The sequence below is a fragment of the Acinonyx jubatus genome, chromosome E4, assembly GCF_027475565.1.
Source record: "Acinonyx jubatus isolate Ajub_Pintada_27869175 chromosome E4, VMU_Ajub_asm_v1.0, whole genome shotgun sequence".
Classification (NCBI taxonomy): Eukaryota; Metazoa; Chordata; class Mammalia; order Carnivora; family Felidae; genus Acinonyx; species Acinonyx jubatus.
In genome coordinates, this window is record NC_069395.1 from 29,423,483 (window position 1) to 29,431,987 (window position 8,505).

Sequence of the window (8,505 nt, forward strand, 5' to 3'; positions counted from 1 at the left end):
CTTTCTCTATCCTGATTCTACGTTTGCTAACTGTTGAGTGGTAAGTATGTCTGATTTCAAGGATGAGGCAACCATTAAAGTCCCACGGTGCTGTAGCCGGTGCATTGGGAAGCTGAAATTCAAGCATCACCACCATGCTCAACATATAAAAGGGCCTTAAAAGTGTTGATAACAATAGAGAAAGGGCACTTTTTCAGTAGTCTCAAACTTGTGTATAAATAAAAGCAGTATAGAGAGATGAGAGCTTTGCAAATCAGTATTTTTAGAAGACTGTATGTATTTAAATCTTCAACTTTTTAAACCATCACCAGTGGGCACTAACATCTTTTTTTTAAGTAATCTCTACATTCGACGGGATTGAACTCACAACCCCAAGATCAAGAGTCACATGCTGTACCACTTGAGCCAGCCAAGCACCCCTAGAAGACTATATTTAAACCAAAATAAATAGTGTTGGGCTATAATGTAACCCCACTGGTCAGCCTCATTGGCTCGTTGACTGGCTTCCGTTCCCACTTCTATTCATGCGTCCTTCAGTTGCCTTCTTATGTTCTGCCTGCTCTCACTTTGAACTGTTTTATCGCATTGGGCAATAGACCACCCTCTTTGAAAAATTCTCACTTCCTTCAAGGCAGCAGGTGCATGAGACAGTGGTGGGGGAAAGAGTACCTAACTCGCAGGCTCATCATGAGGATTTAATCAGATTAAAAAAAAAAAGCCAAAGTGTTGTTTTGTTTTGTTTTGTTTTGTTTTTTTTGGCTTCATCACATCTTCGCAAAGAACATTGCCAGATATTTAAACTATGACTCACACTGATTAAGTAAAAAGTTAAATCTAAGTTGGACCCATGAACTGTCGTATTTTCTGATAAAACTTTGTGTGTGTGTGTGTGTGTGTGTGCAGGCTGAATGTTACTCAGCTTGCATCCTTCTATGGAATTTATATACACCTCTTACTGCCTTGTTATATTTTCTGCTCACCACAATCAACACAAAGTTTGCTCTACAAATGTAGGGAGGCATGGTCTGAGAAGTGATGTGTCATTCAAGGTGACTTTTCCTGGCAGCCAAAAGTAAACTGACTCCAGACAGATAGGACCCTTTTGTTGTCTCCAAGGCACACTTACAGTGACCCCGGAGGCTGGAGGGCCACGGTATGAAAACCAACAAATGATAATTAAGTAAGCACTTTTCTTGTTGCACTGTTAGTGTGAGGGCCTATGTTGTAGTTCTGTTTTAGGATGTATGGCACCCTGTGGTGTTATTTGACAGAATTACAAATGAAGTGAATACAAGACAAACGTTAACTTTATAAATATGTTTACAAAGAGTAATTTGTAAAATGTTTACAAACAGTAATGTTTTGAATTTTAGCTTTCTGAAGAATTCACATGTCATCCTTATTTTTCTCATTTCATCTCAACGATGAAAAGTTGACAAAACTGTTTGGAGAGAACTGGGTTCCAGTTATAGCTCCACAGTTGTATTTTTTTTAAACTAGTGGAAATTCATTACCATCTCTAATCTTTAGTGTTGCTCATTTGTAAGATGAGAGGGTGTCCTTTAAACTTCTCTGCGGTCTTTCCAAATCTATGTTTTCTGTGCTTCATACTTTTCTTTTTTATTACATAATCTGTACACCTGACCTGGGGCTTGAACCCACAACCCGAGATCAAGAATCACATATTCTACCGACTGAGCCAGCCAGGTGCCCCCTGTACTTCATACTTTTAAATCTGTCTCTCCATGTCTGGAATATGCTTCAGAATAATATGGGGTGGAGAGTCTGGATGAAACAAGGTTGGCTAAGACCTGATCATTATTGAAGCCAGGTGATGATGGGGTTCTTTACTGTTTGGTCTATGTCTGATGTATTTGAAATATTCTATTAAAAAAAATATATATATATACACATATACATATTTTACATATATATAAAATCTTCAATCCTATCCTTTGACTTGTGCCTTAGTTACACATCTTCAACTTTCCACCAAACTTTTGGCTCAAATTCACCCTGTCTGGAGCCAAATTTATCAGGTTCCTTACAAAAAAGTCAAATTCCCTCCTTGTGACTTCCTACTGCCTGTGTGCTACCACTTTCCAAGCCATGTTCAGAATCGTGGTGTCATCATTGACTCATCTCTCTCCCTCTTCTCCATTTCTGCTTAGTCACCAAGTCCTGTCTATTTTTCTATCAAAATGTCCACATTTTTATGCTGCCACAGAAGCCTAAGGCTCCGTCACCCCAAATCTGAATTTTTGGCCATTCTAATTCCTGATCCCCTGCCACCCAATGTTCCTCCAATCCAGAGCAGGAACATACTTTTAGAGTATAATCTCAGAAACCTTCAGCAGTTTCCTGTTGACAGCAACATTAAATCTGAGTTCTTCTGGCTGGTGTCTGAACCCCTCCTTCATCTGAGTCCACTCTACAGCTTTCTACCTACTGTTCACAAGCTGGAACCATCTGCTGTGGCTTTCTCTGCCTACTAGAACAGTACCGAACACCATTGCTGAAAGATTAAACGTTCATCAGAACTTCCATGAACACATTCACAGTACTGATAATTAACCGCTGGCAATCTGAACTGTTATGTCACTGGTAAGCTCTCAAACACCCAACACAACTAAAGGAAAGCAAAGAATCTGCTAGTGGAGGGACAATTTTAATTAAAGAGGGACTGTTGCTAGCATTTTTTTTTTCCTATTTTGAATCCTGGTAATATTTTCATTGGAATTCTGGAGAACCTTAAGTGCTTGGAATCAGATAATAATAGTAAAGTGAATTCTGAGACTAGGGCAGCATTTTAGAACTGACAGAGTTGCTCTGACATACGAGTCAGGCAACTGAGTGCATTTCATTAAATGTGGTGCTTTAGAGAAAGGAAATCAGGATGTTTTTAAACAGTTGTTATGATTTTTAAGACATTTCACACAGAACAGTTTATGGTTTCTATGAATGCGAAAATATAAGACAGAAAACTCCTGATCAAAAATGCCATTTTACATAAAATGTGCACACACACACAGGAAGTATCTTTGGAAGAATATTAGGAAAGTAAATGTGATAGCCCATGAGGAGGAGAGAGCTGGGACTATATGTCTTTGTTTTTTTTTTAAGTTTATTTATTTTAAGAGAGAGAGAGAGAGAGGTCAGTGGGGGAGAGGCAGAGAGACCTAGAGAAAGAGAGAGAGGAGAGAGAGGTCAGTGAGGGAGGGGCAGAGAGACCTAGAGAAGGAGAGAGAGACAGAATATCCTAAGAAGGCTCTATGCCTGTCAACACAGAGCCCGACTCAGGGCTCGATCTCACAAACCGTGAGATCATGACCTGAGCTGAAATAAAGAGTCAGAAGCTTAACCAACTGAGCTATCCAGGTGCCCAAAACCTCCATAGCTCTTCTTGATTAATTTTTGAGTGTGGTTTCACTCTTGTATACATAGTATTCTCAAATAACTAAGTTATTAATCCTCATTCTGTTTTGCAAAAATACTGCTTTTTCCAGTCTTATTAAAAAATTAAAGGCCTCAGTAGCCTTTGTGAGACTAACAAACTCAATCAATTTATGTTTTTAAAAAAACGCAAACATAAAATCAGATGCATGTTTATGATAACTACTTTTTCTAATACCAAAATATGGACACAATCTTACAGAAGATTTTTTTCCCTAATGTATAAATGCATTCATATGGTCAGTCTTGCACAGGTTTGAAATCCATCATATTAATTATACACTTATTAAATTGCCAGAAATCCAGGCCATGTCATTGCTGCACAGCTCTTTGTTGATAGACAATGATGGTGACATTTTATGATATTCTAGACCTTATGATCCTTAGTGCTAATGATTAACATACACTGAGGTCTTTTACAGAAACTCAAGCTTCTTTAAAGATCTGAAAACATCAGACCAACAGCTTTGAAAGCAAAGACCATGTCTCTGAGATTTGCGTGAGCTTTATTATCTGCTCTTCTAATCTTGAGAAAATGCTGGTAATTGGGGAGTTTTAGTTGATTGAATTCTTTTTTTAGTCTCTACAAAAGCCAACCAGGATGGACAAATAAAAGCAAATTCATAGGGCTGCTGGGCAGCATAACTACATGAATGGTGCCCCCGCCCTTGAGTTGTGCAAGAAGGTCACTGTGAGTTTTTGAGCATTTCCTGCAACTAGTGAAGTGAATGTTGGGTTGAACAGTTAACTCTTCACATGGTTTGGCATCTTCGGTAGCAATGCCATTCCTCATGGCTTCTCTGAGCTCCTTGGTTACAGTGCTGTACAGGCTTACGTTTTAGTATTCACGGTGCATCCTGACAGTGCTGAACACAGCATGGAACACTGGTGTTTCCCTGCAGCTGGTGGTGGGTAGGGGTGTGTATGGGAAGGGCAGACGTTATTTGACAATAACAAAGGAGAACAAGTTTATCATGGTTTCATGAGCATCAAGGCTTAGCTTTGTGCTCATAATGTTTCTATGTCATGAGACGGAGCAGGATCCCCCAAAATAAATATGAAGACAGTGTTTTAATTGGTTGAAAGAGCAAGATAGTAGCCACTTACTGTAAACTTTTATGCTGTGATGGAGAAACACTATTTCATTACCCTATTGCATTTAAAATGAACGTGCTAGGGGCGCCTGGGTGGCTCTGTCATTTGAACGTCCTACTCTTGATTTCGGCTCAGGTCATGATCTCACGGTTCATGAGGTCGAGCCCGGAGTGGGGTTCTGCTCTGACAGTGTGGAACCTGCTTGGTATTCTCTCTCTCTGCCTCTCCACTGCTTTGCATGTGTGTGCATGCTCTCTCTCTCTAAAAATAAATGAACTTAAAAAAAAATAAACATGCTAAAAAGTAAAATGGTAATTATGAAAATGGGTCTGTGAATTTAATAGAATTTTTAATAATGGCAAATAATCATCAATTATTAAGTGACCAGTTTCTAAGCTTTTAATAATACAAAATGAAACCGATGATACAATTATGTTTTGAATGCTATAATCAGTGAAAGTAGAGGTGAGTGAAGACATCATCAAAGGTCAAGAAAGGGAAGAAACAAATCAAATAAGGATTATCTATATCCTTTCTGATTGATTTTTCTTACTAACATTAGTAGGGAGTGAAAAAAAAAAAAAGCATACAAGCCTAGATGGAGTTGTAATGGACTGAAAGAGATTGAGGTAATATTACTCCCTTTATATATATACATATATATTCCCTTTATATATACATACACACACACACACACACACACACACACATATATATATATATATATATATAAAGGGAGGTAATATTACTTTATATATATAAATTTATATATATATAAATATATACACATATATACATACACATATACATACATATACATACACACACATATATATATATAAAGGGAGTAATATTACCTCAATCTCCCTTTATATACTCCCTTTATATATATATATATATATATGTATATATGTATATACATATATATATATATATATTTAAACTTAAAACTTTTTTTTAATGTTTATTTACTTTTGAGAGGGAGAAACAGAGCATGAGTGAGGGAGGGGCAGAGAGAGAGGGAGACACAGAATCCAAAGCAGGCTCCAGGATCTGAGCTATCAGCACAGAGCCTGACGTGGGGCTCAAACTGGCGAACCAAGAAATCATGACCTGAGTGGAAGTTGGATGCCTAATTGACTGAGCCACCCTGGCAGACCAGTCTTTCTTAAATAGACTCTGGTTCTTATCCACAATGTAAAGCTACTGGAGATGCTAATGATTGAATTACTTCTAAGATAATAACTTAGATTTCCTTTCTAACTGGATAATAGGCACTGTTTCTCTGATGAGTGAAAAAGGAACTATTGTAGATTAAAATTATTTAGTGATTCTGTAAGGAACAAAATAACCACACACAAACTTTTAAACTGTTTAATGGAGGCAATGAATAACAAACACTGTGCATTTCCTGGGTATCAGGCAGTGTTCTCACTACTTTTGATGATTAACTCATTTTAATCCTCACAAACGCTTATGAGGTAGGTACTATTTTTTTAATCAACATTTTACAGATGTTCAGAGGGGTTACCTAAGATGCCCAAGGTAAGTGGCAGAGCCAGGACTCAAAGCCAGACAGCCTGGATCTAGCATTTCTGTGCAGAACCACCTGTGAGTTTTTGTACAGATAAAATGACATACAAGTTCCCTCCTCTATGCCCTGGGCATTCCCATTTCTTCACAAAGCAGGACCATAGCCTCTATCTAGAAACAGAACATTTGGAGCCAGAGCGACCACCTGGTTGACTACTTCTTTTTCCCCTCTTAGTGCCCCTAGAGATGGAAAGTGTGAATATCAATGGCCTGTTGGAGGACTAGGGCAAGAGTCCAAGACTTTTGATTTCTTCCATGACATCATTTTGCAGACTTTTTTAGTCCCTAGAGTTCCTAGTACAGTACTGTACTATATTTTCAATGAATACTTAGACAAGGGTGTATATAGCTTATGACTTAAAATAAAACATTTAAAATCTATTCATATGTTAGTAAAACATAAAATAACACAATAAAAACACTATAAATAACATGATATGACTATGCCTTTTTTAAAAAACTGTGGATATATGATGGTTAAAAGGAAAGCTGAATTCAATGTATAATATTTGGCAATTTATAGAGAGCATCCATAAAAGTGAATCACTGTGTCACGAAATAAATCAGAATGAAAAATAATCCTTTCACATTCGTACTGGGATTTATAGTTTCAAAACCCTTTCCGTATTTATTAATGCTGGTAAACAAATTGTATTATATTTTAATGTACATTCTCGGTTGTTGTTTTTTTCCTCCTAAAATATTAGGAAAGGAATTGTAATGAAATCTTGATCTGGGTTCTCTAGTTCTCTTTACTTGTTGATATAGAATTCAGAAATTTACGAAAATTGAACTCTCAGGTGTGGCAGATTAGATTGCTATTCAGCCATTTCTCTCCCCCTCCATCTCGTGGGGTGTGGGGTATAACTTTCTGCCCACTGGCTTGGGCTTGGCTCTGTGACTTCGTCCAGTGGACGGAGAGCAGACTTGGACAAGAGCAGAGGTTTTAAATAAGCTTGCATGGTTTGGCTTGTCCTCTTGTGATCCTGGGTGCCATGAGAGGCACGCCAGCTAGCCACTGCCCCTTCAACCTATTCCCAGAAAGAGAGGCGCAGCCTCTACCCGCAGCCTGAGGTAGAGTCGCCCCAATAACATACAGAGCTATGAGCCGTAGTTGATTTAAGCCACTGAGATTTTGGAGGTGTTTGCTATCCACGTTATTGCAACAGAAACCTGGTATCTGTGGAAACCTTTACGGTGGTAGAAAAAGGAAGTCGCTTTTACTAATGACCTACTATGTGCCAACTGCTTCATATTCATTAACCATGCAATTCTTACAACAACTCCATGTGGTGGGAATGATTATTATCCCATTTTTTAGATAAGGAGACTGAACACAGAGAGGCTAAGTAACTTCTCCAACATCACACAGCTAGTCTACTAAGGCATGGATTAAAGCCCAGCTCTATATGATTATGAAAATTGTGCTCTACTGCCTCACATACTATTGCATGGTTTTTAAAATCCCCGGTTCAGAACAAGAATTTTAAAAATGAAAAATATTAAAAATAATACACAAACAGTATTATTATTCCAACCATAAAACAATATTTAAAATTTTTTAATGTTTATTTATTTATTTTGAGAGAGAGAGAGAGAGAATGAATGAGTGGAGGAGGGGCAGAGAGAGGGAGACACAGAATCCAAGGCAGGCTCCAGGCTTTGAAATGTCAGCACAGAGCCTGACATGGGGCTCGAACCCATGAACTTTGAGATCATGACCTGAGCTGAAGTCAGATGCTTAACCGACTGAGCCACCCAGGTGCCCTGCAACCATAAAACAATATTTTAAAAGGAAAACCATCCAAGTGAAGATGGAATGTTTGATTCTATATGTCTAGTATAAATATTAAACATTAACTATAAGACAGAGGCTCATGACACACTGGAACAAGCTAGAATTCAGACACCAGCAGCTACATCTGAGGAGAGAAAATGTGTGTTGAGAGTTATTATTAAATACCAAACACCTGGTGCCTGGCTGGCCCAGTCAGTAGAGGGTCTGACCCTTGATCCTAGGGTTGTGAGTTCAAGTCCCATGTTGGGTACGAAGCCTACTTAAAAAACAACAATAAATAACTAACATCTGGAAGGATTGTTTCCAAGTTTCTAGAAACAAGGAACTAAACGTTTATTCTATTCTGAAACTATTGTGACAAACTGTACTTACTTGTCCCGAAAGTTATTATTTTCATTCATCTGGAGAGATTGGGCCACAGCCTATTCCAGCAATGACCCCCCTGGATGTTATGGTTGACAAAGCCTTAAAAGATGTGCAGTTTTATTGGGAAGCCCCAAAGTGGACTGAGATTATCGTGTTGTTCCTCCATCGGTTCGTTTCTTTTTGGTGGAAAGGAGGAACAC